Source organism: Schistocerca cancellata, chromosome 3, assembly GCF_023864275.1.
Source record: "Schistocerca cancellata isolate TAMUIC-IGC-003103 chromosome 3, iqSchCanc2.1, whole genome shotgun sequence".
In the NCBI taxonomy this organism is placed as follows: Eukaryota; Metazoa; Arthropoda; class Insecta; order Orthoptera; family Acrididae; genus Schistocerca; species Schistocerca cancellata.
The window spans coordinates 587,341,386-587,363,705 of NC_064628.1; the positions used below are offsets into that span (position 1 = coordinate 587,341,386).

General features: G+C 43.2%; 1 protein-coding gene and 1 long non-coding RNA gene across 2 annotated transcripts in view; one reads left to right on the forward strand and one right to left on the reverse strand.

Annotated features, from left to right (window-relative positions):
- LOC126175449 (uncharacterized) overlaps positions 1–14,886 on the reverse strand; it is an 83,971-nt gene extending 69,085 nt beyond the window's left edge. Inside the window, exon 1 of the long non-coding RNA XR_007535567.1 lies at positions 14,834–14,886. This is a non-coding gene — a long non-coding RNA (uncharacterized LOC126175449). The remainder of the gene's footprint in view (positions 1–14,833) is intronic.
- A 733-nt stretch (positions 14,887–15,619) lies between these two features.
- LOC126175448 (UPF0489 protein C5orf22 homolog) overlaps positions 15,620–22,320 on the forward strand; it is a 100,957-nt gene continuing 94,256 nt past the window's right edge. The window contains exon 1 of the mRNA XM_049922251.1: positions 15,620–15,640. The gene's annotated coding sequence lies outside the window, so the exon portion shown is untranslated. The remainder of the gene's footprint in view (positions 15,641–22,320) is intronic.

Consider the following 22,320-nt stretch of genomic DNA (forward strand, 5'->3'; position numbering starts at 1 on the left):
GTCCTATCAATCGTTCCCGTCTTTTAGTCACGTTTTGTCACAGAACTTTTTTTCCCTAATTCGATTCAAAATCGTTATTCGATCTATCAGTCTAATTTTCAAAATTCTTCTGTAGCATCACGACAGCTTCTATTCCCTTCTTGTCTGAACTGCTTATCGTCTACGTTTCATTTTTGTACGAGATTACACTCCATACAAACAGTTTCAGAAAAGACATACCAACATTTAAGTTTATATTCGATGTTTACAAACTTCTCTTTTTCAGAAGCTTTTCTAGCTAATGCTTCTTCCTTTTACATCTGCTATACCTGCACTTGGACCAACATCTGTTATTTTGGTTCTCAAATAGCAAAATTCATCAAATACTTTAAATGTGTCATTTCCTTATCTTTACTGGGTATCAGATAAATAAATAACTCTTTTTCTATTATTCTGTGAAATGAGCTTAACAATACGAAGATTCATTAAGTATTTCTATTACTGTACAGATAATGAAACAAGTGTGGAAGGTTAGAGAGATTGCTAATTTGGTAATACGCTCAATAAATGCCAGTGACATTGGTCAGAAGAAAAAACAGTGAGATTTATTCTTGATGGAGAAACTTCCATAATTACATAGTCTTGATGATGTGTTGAAAAATATTTTTTTTTTGTTCGTTGGTGTTCGTTGTACTCACACAAATCTTCAACTGCAGAACATTAACTGATTGACTGGTGTACATTTTACTTGTGTTTCCATTGGTTTACCGTCAACTCCAGCAAGTCGACGAGTTACATTAAACCAGTTACCTATATTTTGTGCTAGTAGATGAGACTCAAAGTCGGTATGTGTTATGTTTTTAATAACGTCGTGTTTACGTGAGTGACTCATTGCGATATATTTGTGAACAAGTTTTGAGGAGAGGATGTGGATTACCGAAAAGAATATGCAGCTATTTAAAAAAGATGCAACTTAAATTACAAAATTCTCGCACTCGGTCGCCATAATATGATTCTTTGCACGCTCTCTGTACAAAGTCTTGCACCTTCCATATTTTCGGTAGAAAACGTACGTAGAAGGAAGGCAACTTGCTAACACTGAAATCAGCTGTGCCAGAAGTATCTTCATTTAACGGCGTGTTCTTGTGCTACGCAGGTAATGCAGAGCGTAGAGTTTCGCGTTAGAATACTCGGATTAGATTCTGGGAAAATGTTTATTTTTATTTTCTAGATTGCATAATATGCTGTCTGACTTTCTAATCATTATACAGCAATTACACCAGGTATTATACAAAATACGAAGAATTATCTAATACTGATACAGAAATAAGAGTGCAGTCCTTTTTTATTATTACACCTTAGAAGATGTATTTTGTTTTTATATGTTAGCTCTGTTGTCTCCCGCGCACTTCATACCTCAATGCTTCCTGTTCATTTTCGGTACTATTTCTCTTTTCTTCAGTAGCACCCCTTCCCTAAAGACTCTTTCCTTTCTGCTCAACTGACATGATCATTTAGTGCAGGAGGCGATTTATAACTTTGTGTTGTAGTCATCTTTTATTTGCCAAGATCGGTATGTTAGTACAATTACTGGATTACTGGTTTCGACAACGTGTATTTCCATCCTCAGATCCAAAAAAACGGGCATTGATAGTTACATTATACAATGCTTACACCACTCTGTCACATGACGACTGTGCAATATGTATACTGTACATTCCTAATGTGACAGAGTGGTGTACGCATTGTGTGATGTAACTACCACTGCTCGGTTCTACGGGTCTGAGGATGACAATACCTATTGCCGAAACCATTAATTCATTAATTGTGTTGAATTAGTAATCTTGGCAAATACATTGGTTTTCAAAAGAAGACCACAATACTCTTTCCTTTGTTAAGAGTATTTGACCAAACGTGCGGTAAACAGGTCTAACTTATAAAAGGATGTATCTAGGAAATATAACTCGGAAATCGTAAACTGAACTTGAATAAAACTACAGACAACACTGATGATTTTATTCACACGATCGGTTTCGCTGCGTTGAATTATAAAACCCCGAAATACTAGGCAAATATATCGTTATTGACGAAACACCGCAGTATAAAATCTATGTATGAATATTGATATGAATCAGTATAATGTCAGTATTTTCAATAGTTCGTTATATCGGTGCAATCTCTAGCAGCCACAGTCCCACCAAGAAAGGAAGGTGAATTGAGGTTTAACGTCCTTCGACGGCGAAGTCATTACAGAGAGAGCACAAACTCGGACAAGAATGGGGAAGGATAGCAACCGTGTCCTGCCACTCGACGTTACTGGTTTATGGAAACCGTGGGAAACTTAAATCTAGGTGGTCGGATGGCGATTTGAACCCCATTCCCGAATGCGCGTTCAGTGTGTTAACCGTCACGTGACTTCGCTTAGTCTCATTTTTCAATAAACAGTTGAAAGTGCACATAATACAAGCTTCAATAACCATTGCCGTGCGCTTCGAAAAGTACGTCAAATATAATTTGTAAAATTCACAAAACATTTACGATAGGCTATTCTAAATGTATTAGACATCGACGATTTTCAAATGTTTAAAAAGTTTCGATGAATACTTGAAAGAAAATTTTTTAAAAAGTTTTCTTAAAAATCAACAGTTTAAACTCAGAATTGAGATGTTCAAAATTATTTTTTGAAATAAGTATCGTTTACGTTTGTAAGCACTTTTATTTTTAGATACCAGAAAATGCAGAACATCAGCTGCGAAAGCTATTTCCAGTTGTAAAAAATTCCCATTCTACCGCAACCTTACAGTATTTTCCGTGATTGTTCCAACTTGCCTACGCTTGAAGTCACACTTGATTTCGGGATATCTTTAGACTTCTGAAAGCTCCTGAACTTTATTACGGTATAATTAGATATTTGTGTTTCGTTCTTGATTAAGATCTGTTTTAGTATAGAAAATATAAATATATACATTACAAATTTTATTGCTGTATTATCTTGTATAGTGACTGGTAGATGGGCATTAGGTTACGTCAAAGAAACGCAATGTCGAAAAAAATTCAGAAATTCAGATTTTTTCGCCGGTATCGATAGGGGAACAGCTCGTTTGTTCGGGACACCAACATACCTTTAAGAAATTGTTCTTTCCTCTTGTATTTCACTTATGTGTTGGAAGATACAGGCGGCCGGTGTGGCCTTGCGGTTCTAGGCCCTTCAGTATGGAACCGCGCGACCGCTACGGTCGCAGGTTTCGAATCCTGCCTCGGGCATGGATGTGTGTGATGTCCTTAGGCTAGTTAGGTTTACGTAGTTCTGAGTTCTAAGGGACTGATGACCTCAGATGTTAAGTCCCATAGTGCTCAGAGCCATTTTTTGAAGACACAGGTCATTAAACAAAATATCTAAATATGCCGCAGAATATCAGAGCTGAAAGATGAACATGAGATTCGATTTCAATCCTAATTTTTTACTAACTTCAGTGAACGAACTGCTTTTCAAATGATGTTGAATAAGCAAGGGGTCGTGCCAGATAATAACGCAGTTGTCACTCCAGAAATCAAATGTCTTTGCATTCTAGAAACTGGCTAATACTTAGAGTACATCTTGAAAGGCTTATTTTAGTTATTTGGAGGAAAGACTCGAGGCTGAATTAGTGAACAGGTAAACAAAAAGGATGGTATATATTTTTAGGCTAATTATAGCCGCCAGTGAGGAACTGTAGTATTATTTCATAATATAGATTGATGGCCTACATAAGACACGTTTTTACAGATGTCTCGAAAGATATTTTTGTTCAATAGCGTATTAGTTGGTTAATACTAAATACTGATTCTTAGGAAACGCAGTCAACTGTAATTATAGGATCACTCACGTCAACTTATTACTTCTCCCTGAGTAAAGTATTTCTCGCATATTTTTCTCCGTACCGCCAGCAAACTTCATCGACAGTAATACTCTTTAGTCTGAGTGCATGACAGCTCGAATGTAAAAAGAAAAAAGAAAGATAAGAATTTAGCGTCCCGACGAGCATGAGATTATCAGACAGATCAGAACAAGCTCTCATTGGACAAGGACATGAAAGGAGATGGGGCCTGTCGCTGTCCAAACAAGGCGTTTATGCCTTATGTGATCTAGGCCACCCATAGAGAGTCTAAGACGTGATGGCATGAAAAGGATTTGAACTCACATCTGCTGAATGCGACTGCAGAACACTAACGTTTGGGTGTCTGTCACACCTGATATCTGTGACATTAGCCATCTTCTGGTGAGATACGAATCTGACTTTTGGTTCCCCAACCAGTGTCATTAGATAAATTTTCAGCAGCGCATCTGAATACTCAGGTCACTAAGCGACATTTGTTTTTTTTTTTCTAACCTCATTAAATTACTCATATTAGTTCGTCGTTATTGTGCATGGCTTTGCCATAAGTTTCTACAAAATTACATTTCGCACCTGACAGACGGGATACGCATTGGGATAAGCGCGCAGCATGAGAAACGTCGGACCGCTGTAGAAAAACCCAGCACCGTTCTTGCGTGTTACTAAAGAAGCAGCTACTTAATCTGTCTACGCGGAATTGGAGGTAAAGCTTTCAACTTAAAGCACACGCATAGTCCAGTAAGATGTTTCTCACAGTTTTCTGTTAGCTTATAAAGAATGTATAAAATATTTCTCACAAATGTTGGAGGCGGATTCTTCATATTGCAGTAAGAAAAGTTCACATATAGGCAGACGAAAATGGTTCAAATGGCTCTGAGCACTATGGGACTTAACATCTGAGGTCATCAGTCCCTTAGAACTCAGAACTACGTAAACCTAACTAACCTAAGGACATCACACACATCCATGTCTGAGACTGGATTCGAACCTGCGACCGTAGCAGTCGCGCGGTTCCAGACTGACACGCCTAGAGCCGCTCGGCCACACGGCCGGCTATAGACAGACACAAGTCCGCTAATCCTTCGTTTTTGAGTTAGTAATGAAAGATGTTTTCCAAAGTTATCGAGAAGGCAAACTGTCCTCCACTTGCTTTCTGAAGCACGAACTCCCACTATATTTGTGGGTGCGTGAAAATTATCATTATACAATTCAGGCAACACTGCAGCAGCAGTTTAAGATTAACGTGTGAACTGAAACGGCGACTTTTTGAATATGTCCATATGCCCACCCAGACCATCTTCCAAACTCTTGCAGACATACTAAACGGTATATCACCGCAAATAAAGGGAATCGTGTGGTTTACGTTTGATGTGGCGCAGTACACATACGTTTCGTAATTCGAAATGCACTAGACGATATCTGCCTTGACGGACGGATAGGTAGGTAGGGATTAGTCAGATGAACTGCACTGTACCCCGACCTCGGTCATTCTGATAATTATCTATGGTGCCATTGGAAATAACTGATTTATGCAGCAGACATTCCTCAGACATGGACCCTTCATCAACGTGTTACGAAAACATGCAAAATCATTCTACGTCACCCGAGAGATTCCGTTATCCAAGGAGGGAATGCGTGCACGGAAGCAAACGGGGGGCACTTGGAACATATGTTATGAATTAATTTTTCTTTAACTATTAACTCAAAAGTATTAGACTCTCATATATACATTTACATTAATTTCCTTCTTTTTTTGTAAGTAATCCATCCTTAAAGTGTGAAAACAGGTATCTCAGATAAACTTTATATATCTTGACACCTCTTGCCATGGATGGCCAAAGTTCTTCTTTGACAGAATGGGGCATCATGAAATCGTTATATTCATATTCATTTCACTATTGGGAGCATAGCATTATAAGAAACAATCTGAGTCACTTGCAACTTAAGCATTGCCACCTGGGGCGTCACAGAACGAAAAGGAAGGCCACATCTCGCTGCACCACGAGTTACTAGTGTACGACGGGATGCAGCAAGCGCTTTTCCAACTTATCATCGGAACACCCGATTCGTGTCACAGTTGTGGAATGTAATAGATGAAGCCTTCCGAATGGAAGGATTTCCTGTCTCAATGGCAGTCTCCATACCTTTTGTCGTATTTCACAAATACTGGCAAGGTCAAAGAAAGGTGAAGTTTTCAGAGCCAGAGCTTTTCAATCAATCGTTGGTGGACTTGTCCGCATTGTGAATCATTCGATTGCTTTACTTGCTGCTAATTCACTTCCTGCTAGATTTTCTGTTCACGTGGACAGACACGGATGTAATGCTTTGGACTTCTGACTTATCTGATGTTTTCTTACAATTCGTTAACTAAGAACTAACCGTGACTTTAAACATAAAAAAGAGAGACTTTTTGTTCTTGCTACATAAACTACAAAATTTGTAAAAAACAGTCTCGCTAGCACAGTCATTTATTAAAGATATGACCGGTTTCGGCCTCTAGTAGTAGGCCATCCTCTGATAATGCACCATCCGGATGACGACGATGATGCCTGGAATAGCTGTGCTAACTCCGACTGGAGTCATATTTTTAATAAAGGACTGTACAATCGAGACTGTTTTTTTGCTAATTTTTCTTTGCTGATAGATCGCTGTTTTCTGATAATGTTATCTACAATTATAAACTAAAAACTTAATTCTGAACTGCAAACTCTCCAACTAATATGGGAAATTATTGTTGCCAACAGCAACAGACTTCACATGAAAAGTCCTGTCTCGTGACTGAAAAATATAGGTCTTTCCGAAGCGTCAGAGAGGGAGGGAGAGAGGAAGGGGGGAAAGGAGAGTGAGAGGGGGGGGGGGCGAGAGAGAGTGACGAGTCTCCAGAACAGGTTGCGACAGATAATGCGATCTAGCGGCCCTGCCATAGACTAGACTCTCCTTAAATTGCGATCAGTATACTGGTGCCGTAGCTCCGTTGCCCAATCTGTCGATAACCAGGCTACTTTGTAGTCTTTGTAATCCTCAGTTTCATGTCGTGCGAATCGGAAGTAGAAGACTTTTCGGAGATGATGTAGTTACCTGTAACGAAGTGCAGTTTGAACGGAGCTGCACTGATATTGAGTCAGACCTTGAAAAGATGTCAAAGTCGTGCAGTGATTGGCAACTTAATTCAAATGTTCAAAACAGTAAAACTGTACACTTCACAGAACGAGAAAACGCAGTATCTTATGAATGCAGTATTAGTGAGTCGCAGTTCTAACTTGTGAACTTGTACAAATACTTCGGTGTACCACTTAGTAGGGACATGAAGTGATACGATCACATAATTGAATAAAGGTGATAGCAGACTTCAGTTTATTGGTAGAATACTGTGAAAATGCACTCACTTTACAAAGGAGACTGCTTGCAAATCATTTGTGCAACCCATCATAGAATATAGCTCAATAGATTGGACCAGCAGGAGATATTGAATGTATGCAGAGAATGGCAACTCGAATGGTAACACATTTGTTTACCCCGCGGGAAATGGTGCAACAACTAAACTGCAGACTTTTGAAGATAAACGAAAACTATCCCGAGAAAGTCTATTGACAAAGTTTCAAGAACTGGCTTTAAATGATGACTCGAAATATGGTACAACCCACTGCGTTTCGCTCCCACAGGGATAGTGAGGATAAGATTAGATTAATTACAGCACGCACAGCAGCATTTAAACAACCTTTTTTCTTTCGAGCTCCATACATGAATGAAACGGGGAAAAGCCTAATAACTGGTACAGTGGGACGTACCTTCTGCCATGCCCTTCACAGTGGTTCGCAAAGTATAGATATAGAAGTAGACGTAGATGTGGAACAGAGCAAAGAATATCCAGGCAGTGTCGAGCAAATACTTCCGAACCAGCATCCCGATGGCCATGTTCAGTGGTACTTACGCATTCTTCTGCACATGAGGACGAGGAAGAGGGTTATTATTTAATGTCTGGACTGCATATGCACATTACCATCGGAGTAGTCTGTTAAGTGCATAAGGACAATGAGTGAAATCGTCCTTAGTGTTGTTGGAAGGACCACGAGGAAGAAGGTTATTATTTAACGTTTGGACTACATATATGTCATTACGATCGTTCCACTATATTAAGTACATAAGGACAGTGAGTGAAAGCGTCCGTGATGTTGCTGGAAGGACCATTCCTGTCGGTTTTAGGGAAAAGTGTGGTGTTATGTAGACTTGAGATACTTATTTTTCAAAAATTAGACTTAAACACGGTTCCAGTTATTTCGATCTTCAGCTGCGTCACAGTTTACCTAATCTGTGGAAAATTACCTTTCAAAATACATAATGAATTGTATTACTACCTTGTGCAATGAATTAAGCCCAAGTGTTTTATTATACGGAAATGGAGCAAACATTCTCAGATATATTATACTCATAGAAAACTCAAAATATGAGTGCTAAGCAAATTCACGTTATTCGTTAACAGTTACTCCCGTAACTCCTCTCAATTGATTGCACATGTAACATGGTAGATTATAGATGAAATGTCAAAAGTTGCTGAGAGTTTTCTACCAGCGTACCTTGACCATTGACACTAACTTGACTCGAAACTCTCTATTCCCTTCAACGAGTATAAAAGACATCACTCATGTTCTGAATGGAATGTAAACCTGAAGACAACAGAAGCGAAGGATTTCGCAACCGAACAAGGGAGTGCGTCAGAGGGGTACTGGCGGTCCTCGGCCCTGTTGTTGCGTGCTTTGCAGTAATTGAAATCAGTAACAGGATTATCACATTTCCGCTTTCCGTGAGAAAACCTAGTAGACAGTTCGCCTATCAAGTTCTTCATTTCGCAGTGATCTTCAGATCTAATGATTATTACATTCCAAATGTTTGAAAAATATGACTGGAACAGCTAATGAACGTTAAATGCAGACAACATGACTCAGTGGTTAAGAAGCTCTACGCGCACCCGACAGGAGGATCGTGCGAATCTCCGCCTGGATCAGATTGGGTGAATGCCGGGATGTTTCCTCCAATCTGCAACGCCATTGCTCATTCCGCCGGTCAGTTTCCTCATAGTCTGCAAGTGAGTTGTTCTTCGTCTGTAATGACCTCTACGTCTACCCCTCTAATGGAGTGAAGCAACGCTTAATCACTATTCCTAGCATGGAGCCGGCCGAGGTGGCCGAGCGGTTCTAGGCGCTACAGTTTGGAACCGCGCGACCGTTAGGGTCGCAGGTTCGAATCCTGCCTCGGGCATGGATGTGTGTGATGCCCTTAGGTTAGTTAGCTTTAAGTAGTTCTAAGTTCTAGTGGACTGATGACCTGAGAAGTTAAATCCCATAGTGCTCAGAGCCATTTGAACCTAGCATGGAGCTAAACTGCTAGATGATAGAACTGTAATCCAATCTAAATCTGTGAATCTCAAATTGTGTTCCTCTCCAATTATTTATTGGACATCTTCGTGTCTCCTCCTTCCCCTTGATCATCTTAATTGGATTGGCGTCCCAGTCACAATGGCCTTACTGCCGACTAGCGAATAACTTATTATGTTGCACTGCGTACCACATCAAAACTCTTGGAGCAACATTGAAAGTTTCGAAAGAAAGTAAGAACAGAGAATTTCATTTATGCTGTGTGTACATTTAGCAGACAGAACTTCAAAATATAAACTGACAATCTCCATTACTACCCTATCTTCAATTTTTACTTATCCAAAAACCAAAAATACCCTCAAAAGAGTCCTCTACACGTGTTGGAAGACGATGATTTCGATTGCTGAACGGCGAAATAAGATCTGAATTTTTTCTATCTGCGACGACAGTTTAAGCTATCGCTTCCCCTCCTCCCGCCCCCTACTAAAGGTATGTTAAAATTTATGATCTTTATCTTATAGGCAATAATAAATATATTAGTCTTTTGTAACTGAAGTTTTATTTTTTTACAAAAATTATTCACCTACTTGTATGTATTATGTACCTGCAGCCGTTTATTAATCTCCTGTAGTTTATATGTGCAACTTGTCTCCTGTGTAAGCTCCTGCAGCAAGGTCAAGCGCAGTGAGCGGCAAGATTCAAATGGCTCTGAGCACTATGGGACTTAACTACTGTGGTCTTCAGTCACCTACAACTTAGAACTACTTAAACCTAACCAACCTAAGGACATCACACACATCCATGCTCGAGGCAGGATTCGAACCTGCGACCGTAGCAGTCGCTCGGTTCCGGACTGAAGCGCCTAGAACCGCTCGTCCACCGCGCCCGGCGAGCAGCAAGGCTGCATCAGGAAGATTACGTGCAGTAAACATCAATGTTGTGACATGCGGCTGGTTTAAACTGTAGCTTCTGGTTCTTCTAGTGTTTATACAAGAGATGGCGGGCAAGCCCAGGGAGCATACGAGACATACTGTAAAAACCACAGCAGAAACCTAATACTGTTACTTTCTGTTGAAACGTATTCCCTTCTCAAACAAGTTTTAACATCGTTTTCATCATCTGGCAGAATTTAACAGCTGAAAGTGGTATAAGCCAAGTGCCAGCAATTGCACTGTAATGAAGCACTCATGTCAAAAGTATTTGCAGTAGTTTCAGTAAGTTCCAGAAGTACCTAGAAATACAGTACAAAGTAATGTTAAAAACCATTCATTATCGTATTAATTATCAACGTACGTCCGTTCTCTTGCCACACACTCGGAACACCGATCAAATAGGCTGTGGAACACGGTTGAAAAAGGTTCGTTTGGAATTCCGTTCATAGTTGACATCACATTCCATTGAATCGGTTCAACATGCTCAAAATCCACGCCTGTTTGGGGAAGAGCATGATGCCTTCTGAGGGCAAATCAGTGGTATATAAAGGTGCCTGAGGACTTTATTCCTCTTTTTACCAGAAACTGACGCCTGAGGACGGGAAAACAATTGCGAAGAACAAACATACACTATCTCAGATCTTGCAATAGGTTACTCCTAATCCACACACACACACACACACACACACACAAGCGGACGCACGCACGCGACTGTTAGTAAAGGGAGTTCTGTCTACATTGTTACAGATTTGTTCGACCAGTGGCACCTCTTGTTCCTCTTGCAAAAATTTCGGTCTCGGAATTTATTGAACTGACAACTTGAAATATGTTACTGAATGCAATTTAACGCGTTTCGGCTTAAAACTATCTTCAGATTCATATCAAGAGGAAACTGAGGCATACTATCTCATCAACAAATTCCATTGTACCAAGTATTACTCCAAGCACTTTTGTACAGTGGAATTTGTTGAGGAGGTACTGTGTATTGTGTCCTCTTAATATGATTCTTAAGATGGGTTGAAGCCAAAACGCGTTGACTTGCAAAGATTGTAACAGTAAAAGCATTCAACACAGAGTATTACACCATGTATCGCTTAAAAGCAGCTTTTATGGTGGTGTAAGATTATCTTATACACAATTTCACTGAGCTATGGAGCACAACTTAAAAAATGGTTCAAATGGCTCTGAGCACTATGCGACTTAACTTCTGAGGTCATCATTCGCCTAGAACTTAGAACTAATTATACGTAACTAACCTAAGGACATCCCACACATCCATGCCCGAGGCAGAATTCGAACCAGCGACCGTAGCGGTCGCGCGGTTCCAGACTGAAGCACCTAGAACCGCTCGGCCGCACCGGCCGGCAAAAGAAGAGACTCGCAGCATTTGAGACGTGATGTTACAGAAGAATATTGAAAATCTGGTGGTCGGATAAGGTGAGGACTGAGGAGGCTCTCGGCAGAAGAAGAGAAAGGATGATAGGACTTTTATTAAGACATCTCGGAATAGCTTGCGTGGTACTAGAGGGACCTGTAGAGGGTAAAAACTGCAGAGGAAAACAGAGATTGGAAGACATCAAGGAAATAATTGAGGACGTAGGTCACTAGCGCTACTCTGAGATGGGTAGTTTGGCACAGGAGAGGAACTCACGGCGGGCCGTATGAAAGTAATCAGAAGACTGATAAAAAAAACATCATGCGTATGTGGAACAACTAGACGAATGGCCTCCCGCCGACCGCGACCTGTTTCCCATTAGCATCTCGAATCTCGCTACAGTTGTTCACTTTCAGCGACGCAACAGGGCGAGACGCTACTGACTAGAATGAAATACCTTGGAGTACCATCGAGAGCGACCTGAAGTGGAGTCATCACATAAAACAAAATCTTGGAAAAGCAGAGTCCAGGCACAGATTTATGGGAAGAATCATAAGGAAGTGTAATTCACCCACGAACGAAGTGGCTTACCAAACACTTCTCCGATCGATCTTTGTGTATTGCTCATGAGTCTAGGATCCTTAACAGATTATATTAACAGAGTAAATAGAGAGTACGCATCGAAGAGTGGCTCAATTTCATACGGGAACGTTTAGTCCATGGGAAAGCGTTACGGGGATACTCAACAAACAAGAGTGGCTAAGGCATCAAGAGATGTGTTTACTTTTGAAATACCGAGAGAATATAGGGTGGTCGAAAATTGCCGTTATAGACTTCTAGGACTTGTAGAGGGGAGTGAGTACATCGTATTTTGAATAGGAACCCATGTCCGGAAACGTCATCCAACGAGACTACATAGCGTCAAATTTATAGGCGCGGCCGTCTGTAAATGTACGTATACACGGGGTGATTCCGTGATGATGGTACAGACTTTCTAGGATGATGGAGAACGATAAATGTATTAACTTGAAGTAAGGATCCCTGTACCGGAAACGAACGAGTCGAAAGTTATACCTCAGACAGTTGAATACATGTACCGTTTCTTGTGTTGCGAAGAGTGTAGGGCTGGTAACTTTCAGTGGCGGTAGTGTGGACAAAAACGAGGAAAAATGTCCAATAAACTTGGGCTCTAAATTGCATATCTGAGGAGCTATGACCATTCGTTCATCTTCGCTAATGTGAAACACCTGTCCTCTGCTGAGCAAGTGTTTATAGCTGTTAAGGTACGCACTTTAGAGCCCACGTTTATTGGACATTTTTTCTCGTTTTCGTCCACACAACCACCACTGAAAGTTACCAACCCTGCACTCTTCGCAACACAAGAAACGATACATGTATTCAACTGTTAGAGGTATCATAACGGTTTACTTCTATAGCTTTCGACTCGTTCGTTTCCGGTACAGGGATCCTTACTTCAAATTAATACATTTATCATTCTCTATCATCCTAGAAAGTCTGTAACATCATCACGGAAGCACCCCGTGTATACGTACATTTACAGACACCCGCGCCTATAACTTTGACGCTCTGTAGTCACGTTGAGTGACGTTTCCAGATATGGGTTCCTATTCAAAATACGATGTAGTTACTCCCCTCTACAAGCCCTAGAAGTCTGTAACGGGAATTTCCGACCACCCTGTACGTACAGAATGTCTCTCCTAAGAATCGCCAGGCGCTTTTCCTCAAGTGTTTCGGCAGATATTTGCAATTTCGTTTTTGCTCTGTATAGCTGGTGTCATCACAAGGAAAAAGTGCTCATGACGTCTTTCACGCTACCACCAGTGTCGGTTTCTCGTTACAAACAAAGTGATTTTTAAAGCTGAATTTTACGTGCCCATTCAATAGAGCCGTCCCAAATTAACCTAGTACGATGTTCGCACTATCGAAATCTATTAACAGGGACAGTAAAACACGAAGAATAACCAGCGACAGCACCGTGCTGACCCGCGCTGAGTGTTGCCGCCATGCAGTAGCAGCGCTGCCCAGTCGCTGGTGGAGTACTGGTTACTCGTCGTGTTTTGCAGTGCTTGTCAGTACCACAAATATCCCACTAGACTAATCTGGGACCGCTCTATTGAATGGACACGTAAAATTCAGCTTTAAACATAATTTAATGGGACAGAAACGGACGATTTCCGTCGACGTGAGAGACACGATGAGCACTGTTTGTATGGGATGACTCCAACTACACACAACAAAAACGAACTTGCAATATCTGCCAAAACACTGACACTTATGAGAGAGACCCTGTATATAATTTTCCCTACATTAGCCGGCCAATGTGGCTGAGCGGTTCTAGGCGCTTCAGTCTGGAACCGCGCGACCGCTACGGTCGCACGTTCGAATCCTTCCTCGGGCATGGATCTGTGTGACGTCCTTAGGTTAGTTAGGTTTAAGTAGTTCTAAGGTCTAGGGCACTGATGACCTCAGATGTTAAGTCTCATAGTGCTCAGAGCCATTTGAACCCTTCACTACTTAAAGCGAATGCTGGGATGGTTCCTTCTAACGTGCACCCTCTTTACCAGTCAGAGATCGTGTTCCGTCTCTAGTGGCTCCGAGATGGACTTAATCTTCCTTCCTACCACTCAACGTCAACATAACGCTCAAACCGGACACCTCTAACAAGTCAAACATGTAACGGAAATAAAAATAAAATACAAAAAAAAGGTTCAAATGGCTCTGAGCACTATGGGACTTAACTTCTGAGGTCATCAGTCCCCTAGAACTTAGAACTACTTAAACCTAACTAACCTAAGGACGTCACACACAACCATGCCCGAGGCAGGATTCGAACCTGCGACCGTAGCGGTCGCGCGGTTCCAGACTGTAGCGTCTAGAACCGCTCGGCCACACCGGCTGGCAAAATAAAATACAAAACCTGAATAAAAACCTTTTGCATGTTAGTCTGTGTCGTTAAGAAATGCTAAAATAATTATAAAACCGACGTTTCGACCATCGTTCCACAGGTTCTCTTCAGCAGTGTAGTCGCCCTGAAGAGGAGCACTGCGAAGACGGTCGTTTCGACAGTATCACAATCGTTTCAGTGTTTCGTAAGCTTGCGGACAAACACGCAAAACGATTTTATTCAGATTGACACTGGCCGTTGAAGCGTACGCACTCATACGAGACAAAAACGTGCGACCAACGGGCACGCCGACGCAAGACGCGGCAGAGCGGAGGGTCAGCGCGAGCCAGCAACAAGTGCCCTGCGGGCGTCGCCCGCGCAGGCGAGTGCGGTACCTGTTGTCGGCGGAGGCGGCGCCCGGAGTCGACGCGTCGGCGGGAGCGGCCGGCGTCCGCTGGGGCGGCAGTGATTCTGCGGCCTCCGGCTGGCCGCGAGCAGTGTTTCCGCGGCGGCGCGGCGCGGCGCGTTTTGTCCTCGCGGCCGAGCTCGGCTCGCCCGGGCTCCCTCCCGCGTGCCCTTCCCTTCCGGCGCGGCCTCCTTGTATGCGCGCTCGCGCCCGCCGAACGGTCCGTCGCCGCGGCGGCAGCGCTCCGTGAGACAACTGATTCGGCGCTTTGCATACGCATACATTTCGCCTTTTCTCTCAAGACCCCCTGGCCAGGTTCGGCGCCGAGCAAAAACAAGTTGCCTCATCTGCATGGCGGCTCCAACCCTTCCGCCCTTTTCCCCCGCGCGGCCTTTTGTTGCGCGCGGGCCGCCTCATCAGCGGCGAGGGAAATGCTATACTTTCTCACAGCGCGCGCGCCCGCCCCGCCTAATTTCGACCCGCTAGCTAACGGGCACAGCACAGCCGCGGAGGCTACCGGTCCCGTCCGCTTTTTCTAGCGCGCTCCGGCCTTTTGTAATTGAAACGGTTCGGCGCCGCTGCGTATGCGCGCGCTTAATAAGCTCCTATTTTTTTGCCAGTGCGTCGGACGGGTAAGGCACTCTGCATGAATTAAGTCATTACGGCCGAGTCCCGAGTGCCAGCGCTTCGACGTCGCTCTGCTCGCGGCCCAAAGCGGAAATGAGCCGCATCAACTGCCAAGACTCGTTGTGACAGTTTGATAGTTAGCGACTGATAACGACGCATCGCGTGCACAGTATGTCCCAAAAGTTTTGCCTCAGTACTAGTAGAAAAGCCGGCCGCGGTGGTCTAGCGGTTCTAGGCGCTCAGTCCGGAACCGCGCGACTGCTACGGTCGCAGGTTCGAATCCTGCCTCGGGCATGGATGTGTGTGATGTCCTTAGGTTAGTTAGGTTTAAGTAGTTCTAAGTTCTAGGGGACTGATGACCACAGATGTTAAGTCCCATAGTGCTCAGAGCCTTTGAACCTTTGAACTAGTAGAAAAAAAAAACTGGCTCTAAACACTATGGGACTTAACATCTGAGGTCATCAGTCCCCTAGAACTTAGAACTACTTAAACCGAACTAACTTAAGGACATCACACACATCCATGCCCGAGGCAGGATTCGAACCTGCGACCGTAGCGGTCTCGCGGTTCCAGACTGAAGCGCCTACAACCGCTCGGCCACACCGGCCGGCCTCTAATAGTCGCAAGTAAATATTCGCACTGCTCATAATTAAGATTGCAACACCAAGAACATTAGCAAATAACTAAATTTTACTTATTACGCACATACAGTATAGCATAAACAATATATTATTAAATGTGTACGTAATATGAGGGTATATAGGAAAGGTTGGAAAGCTGGACATGGGGCCCCAGTAACCGCAGTGTCATCCTCTCCCAACTGCGTCACTGGATACGAAATGGGGAGGATGAAGTCAACACACTACTGCCGGCCGTGGTGGACGAGCGGTTCTAGGCGCTACAGTCTGGAACCGCGCGACTGCTACGGTCGCAGGTTCAAATCCTGCCTCGGGCACGGATGTGTGCGATGTCCTTAGGTTAGTTAGGTTTAAGTAGTTATAAGTTATAGTGGACTGATGACCTCAGATGTTAAGTCCCATAGTGCTCAGAGCCATTTGAACCAATCAACACACTATTCTCCTGATCGTTGTCGGGTTTCGTGACCTCGAAAGCGCTACTAATCGGTCGAGTGGCTCCTCATTTTGCCTCACCAGGCTGAGTACACCGTTGTACCTGCCTTCTCAACTAGTAAAAATCTCTGTCAGTGCCGGGAATCGAACCGGGGCCTCAGCATGGCAACCAGCCGCGCTGACCATTCGGCTACGGATGCGGGCGAGGTGTACAGGTCGCTGCATTTAACGCACGTAGCTGCCATCTCCGACAGCAACAAACAATCTCTCAAACTGGGTTGGCATCCAGTTGAACTGAGCTTGAGTGCAAGGGTACGTCATTCCATGGCGATTGAGCTCCGTGCTAGGGTTTATCAGTCGCAGTGGCTGGAGAGTGGGAGCGCGCCAGGCTCTCGACACCCGATGACCAAATGTCTTCACGAGATCTCCAGAAAATGTTGGACAGGCCAACAGTATCGAGGGGGTCACGACTGCACGAAGATCATGTGAGGAGACCTCGAAGACAGGGCACATTATCTGGCCTTATCATATTAGAAATGAAACACTTGCTGTCCAAAGCTTGCTGTCCGAAATATTGGCTATGCGAATCGGAACTGATCACGTACTGTACCCAAAGGAACCTCATACATTTATGTTATGTGCTGGGCTAGATGACAGTGACTAATGCACTCTGACAAAGCTCGTCTTCACCGGAGAGTCGACACACGGATTTGTCCATAGTGGCGCACTACGCGGAATGGTGACTCGTCTGAATGGAGGACGTGGTGCCAGCCTCTGTCCAGTACTGGCTCTGGGTGCACCACTGTCGGATCGACCTACTCTGCTGCCACGAAAAGGGAAGCCGCAAAAAATGGTCGCCGTGTTGACAGTTCTTGCAGACACTTGTCTTGATGTAAACAAGCCCGTTTCAAAAATGGCTCTGAGCACTATGGGACTTAACATCTGAGGTCATCAGTCCCCTAGAACCTAGAACTACTTAAACCTAACTGTTGTGAATTGGCAGGAGCCAATTCACGGAGTTTGGAGGAAGCCGAAAGGCACACGATTAAGCTCACGCAGGCTGGCGTGAGGTCTGGAACAGGTCAGAGAAATAAGACTAGCAAACAGGAGGTAACTGGTAGAATACTTAACTTTATTCCATAATTGGAGAACATAGGTCTGACGGTACAGGCTTTATAAGATAACCAGCAAAAGATAAATGGCGCCTTGCCAGGTCGTAGCAATTGACGTAGCTGAAGGCTATGCTAACTATCGTCTCGGCAAATGAGAGCGTAATTCTCAGTGAACCATGGCTATCAACGTCGGCTGTACAATTGGGGCGAGTCCTAGGAAGTGTCTCTAGACCTGTCGTGTGGCGGCGCTCGGTCTGCAATCACTGATAGTGGCGACACGCGGGTCCGACGTATACTAGCGGACCGCGGCCGATTTAAAAGCTACCACCTAGCAAGTGTGGTGTCTGGCGGTGACACCACACTAACTAACGTAAGGAAATCACACACATCCATGCCCGAGGCAGGATTCGAACCTGCGACCGCAGCGGTCGCACGGTTCCAGACTGAAGTGCCTAGAACCGCTCGACCATACCGGCCGGCTTTACTTGTCATTGCCAGTCTACAATTTTATACCAACTGTGCTTGGTCCATCATCTGTTATTTTGCTGCCCAAATAGCAAAACTCATCTGCTAGCTACAGTGTCTCATTGCCTAATGTGATTCCCTCTGCGTCACCTGATTTAATTCGAGCACATTCAGTTATCCTCGTTTTGCTTTTGTTGATATTCATCTTATATCCTCCTTTCAAGACACTGTCCCTTCCGTTCAAGTGCTCTTCCAAGTCCTTTGCTGTATCTGACAGAATTAGAGAGTCATTGGCAAACCTCAAAGTTTTTATTTCTTCTCCATGGACTTTAATTCGTACTCCAAATTTTTCTTTTGTTTCCTTTACTGCTCGCTCAATGTACAGATTGCATAACATCGGGGAAAGGCTACAACCCTGTATCACTCCCTACTCTACTACTGCTTCCCTTTCATGCCCATCGACCCTTCAACTGCCTACTGATTTCTGTACGAGTTGTAAATAGTCTTTCGCTCCGTGTATTCTACCTCTGCTACCCTGAGAATTTCAAAGAGAGTATTCTAGTCAACATTGCCAAAAGCTTTCTCTAAGTCTACAAATGCCGTAAATGTAGGTCTGCCTTTCCTTAACCTATCCTCTATGAGAAGCCGAAGAGTCATTTCTACGGAATCCAAACTCATCTTCCTCGAGGTCGTGTTCTACCAGTTTCTCCATTCTTCTGTAAATAACACGTGTTAGTATTTTGCAACCATGACTTATTAAACTGATAGTTTGGTAATTTTCACACTTGTCAGCACCTACTTTCTTTGAAATTGGAATTATTATATTCTTCTTGAAGTCCGAGGGTATTTCGCCCGTATCATACTTCTTGCTCATCAAGTACAAGAGTTTTGTCATGGCTGGCCCTCTCGTTCTTACATAGAGGTAAAACATTAATTTCTCACAAACGAGCAACACTGAATTATGAATTCCATTGAGTGAATGTCACCTGGGTTAGAAACCCAACAGCGACATTTCAACCCTTCTATAGCTGTCCAAGACGGCGATGATGTGATTGTAAAGTGGAAACGCGAAGAAACTACCACATCTTAACCACGACCAGCTCGATTTCATGTACTGACGGATAGGGACCGTCAGTGTTCTGTAGGCTAATAAATCACGTGGAATCAATGGAAGGAATCAGTCGTGAATTGTAAAGCTCACTAACACATTGGCTGCGCATAACGAGTTAAGAGGAACCAACATATTTCTGTAATCTGTGCTATGCGACGTTTGAAGTGGAGTATAGAGCGACGCTACCGGACAGTGGATGACTCGAAACTAGCGATTTGAAGTGATGAATCGCCTTGTACCCTGCGGAAGGTTTTGGATTTGGCGAGAGCCTGGTTAACATTACTTGCCGTCATTTGTATTTCCGACAGTAAAGTACGGCTGAAGTGGTGCCAGGGTGTGGTGGTGTTTATCGTGACTGGGTTGTGGTCTCCTTAAGAAGGCATTAAATACAGAAGGATAGGAATACAGTTTACATAATTGAACACTGCGTGCACCAGTGCTCTCCACACTGTTTGCCTTGTCCACGCTTGTGGTCTTAATGGTTTGAATCACTCTGTACATAAAGTAAGGTTATTGTTGCAAAATGTAAAAATCTCGTGTTCCTCTTCAGTTTCTAGTTACACACTCGAGGTTTCTACCTGTCTGGTGGAATCTTCTGAAATTGGAGGGGAACAGTACACTACCCGTCAACTTAGAACTTCTGAAACTGGAGGGGAGCAGGACACCAATGTATCAACCTGGAACATTTTACCTTCAGTGACAACTGCCACGAAAGCCTCTAGGCTGACGTTACTGTTGTCGTTGAGTTATTCAGTCTGAAGATTGGTCTGATGCAGCTCCTGCATGCTAGTCTGTCCCGTGCAGGCTTCTTCATCTCTGCACATTTATTGCAATCTACTCACATCAGAACCTACTCACTGTAGTCAAACCTGGATATCTAATTTTTAACCTCCGCTTACTTCCCCTCATCACTAAATTAAACATTCTTTGGTGTCTTAGACTGCACCAGATTTTCCCGTCTCAGTCAAGATATGAAGCTCTTTTCTCTCCAAATCCATTACCTCTTCATTACTCCTGCAGTCTTCGCCACTCCTCTATAAGACTACGTTACAAAAGTATCTGTTCTCTTCATGTCTGTGCTGTTCTCTTCCATTCCATACAAATACATTCAGAAACGATTTCTAACACCGAAATTGGTATCTGATCTTAACAAATTTCTGTTTATCAGAAACACAATTGTTGCTATCGCAAGTCTTCATTTTTAACTTCTTTACATCGGGCATCGTCAGTTCTTTTTGAGCTCAAATAGCAAAATTCGTTTGCTAGCTTTAATTTATTTGCTAAGCAATTCCTTCAGCTTCGCCTGATTTAATTAGCCTACACTCCATTACTTTTGTTAGTGTTCAACTTCAAACCTGTTTTCAAAGCACTATCCACTTCATTCATCTGATCTTCTATGTCTTTAGCTGTTTCTGACAGAATTATAATCTCATCGACAGATTGTGAACATTGTATTTTTCTTCCTTAACTATCATTTCGCTTACAAATATCTCCTTGGTTTCTTTTTACGCCTGCCTTATGTACAGAATGAATAAAATAGATGTAGGTCTACAACCCTGTCTTACTCCCTTTTCAACCACTGCCTCCTTTTCATGTGCTTCGACTTTTATAGGTGCACTCTCATTTCAGTGCAAGGTAGCCGTAGCTGCGTGTATATTATCCTTGCTACTTTCACAGTTTCATGGGGTGTATTCCACTCAACATTATGAGAATCTTATATAGAGACAAATTTTAAAATGAATCGCATCCTTTACGTGAAAGAGTCGTAGGCGTCCACCTCTGTGCAGTGACTACCCCACTTTGGTTTCGACGTTCAGTACTACTAATAATTATTTTCTTGTTATTTATTTATTTAGCGTGTGGCGTAGCACAGCACATGAATTAATTAAGTACTCTGCCGGCCGCGGTGGTCGTGCGGTTCTAGGCGCTCCAGTCCGGAGCCGCGCTGCTGCTACGGTCGCAGGTTCGAATCCTGCCTCGGGCATGGCTGTGTGTGATGTCCTTAGGTTAGTTAGGTTTCATTAGTTCTAAGTTCTAGGGGACTGATGACCACAGCAGTTGAGTCCCATAGTGCTCAGAGCCATTTGAATCATTTGAATTAAGTACTCTAGAATACAAACAGAAGTACACTTATATATAGTTAGTTTATCTATAGGTTTCGATGATGAGTTTGCGAATATCAAAATACGTAAATGGCTGTAGCTTTTGACTGCTTTGACTTAGAAGCTTAAAAGTATTACAACGCCAAGAGAACGTAGAACGTAGTGTTTGACAGAACTTGCTACCTCAAACCGTTCCTGTGAAAAAGAAGTGTTAACAGACGAACAGACAAACTGACAACAAAGTGATCCTGTAAGAGATACGGAACCCCAAAAAGAGCCGGCAGGTGTGGCCGAGCGGTTCTAACCGCTTCAGTCGGGAACCGCGCTGTTGCTACGGTCGCAGGTTCGAATCCTGCCTCGAGCATGGATGTGTGTGATGTCCTTAGGTCAGTTAGCTTTAAGTAGATCTAAGTTCTATGGGACTGATGACCTCAGATGTTAAGTCCCATAGTGCTTACAGCTATTTGAACCATTTTGAAACCTAAAAATAATAAATATATAAATACATAAAATGTATAAAATCACAAAATATACTGAAACACAACTACAGGAGAATGTCCATATTGCTGATATTTTCTACCGCCTTATCAGCAACATGTACGAATTCGGAGCGGTCTTTTGAAGACTGCATATGTGCAATCTTTGCCTAGCAGCCCCACTGTCGCACTTGGTAGAAGCTATTTTTTTCGGTCTACACAACGAATTTTTTCCGGTCTACACAACGATTCAGCGTATCTACCACAGTTTGTCCGAATTACGTTCAGGGGAGGCCAGATTTTGTGAGGCTTGTCGAATCTGGTGTGCTAGTGAGGCAAGGAATATTATGAAAAAGCGGGAAGTGCCTGTTTTGGTCACTCTTATTTCCAGAGATCAGTTGGACTGAATCCATTTTCATCCAGAATTGCTGCATTCTTTAGGGGTGGATGGCTAGAGCGCAATCTGTTTTTCTCAGTATCGGTAATGTCTTGGTGGCGTTCTAGAAGAGAGTT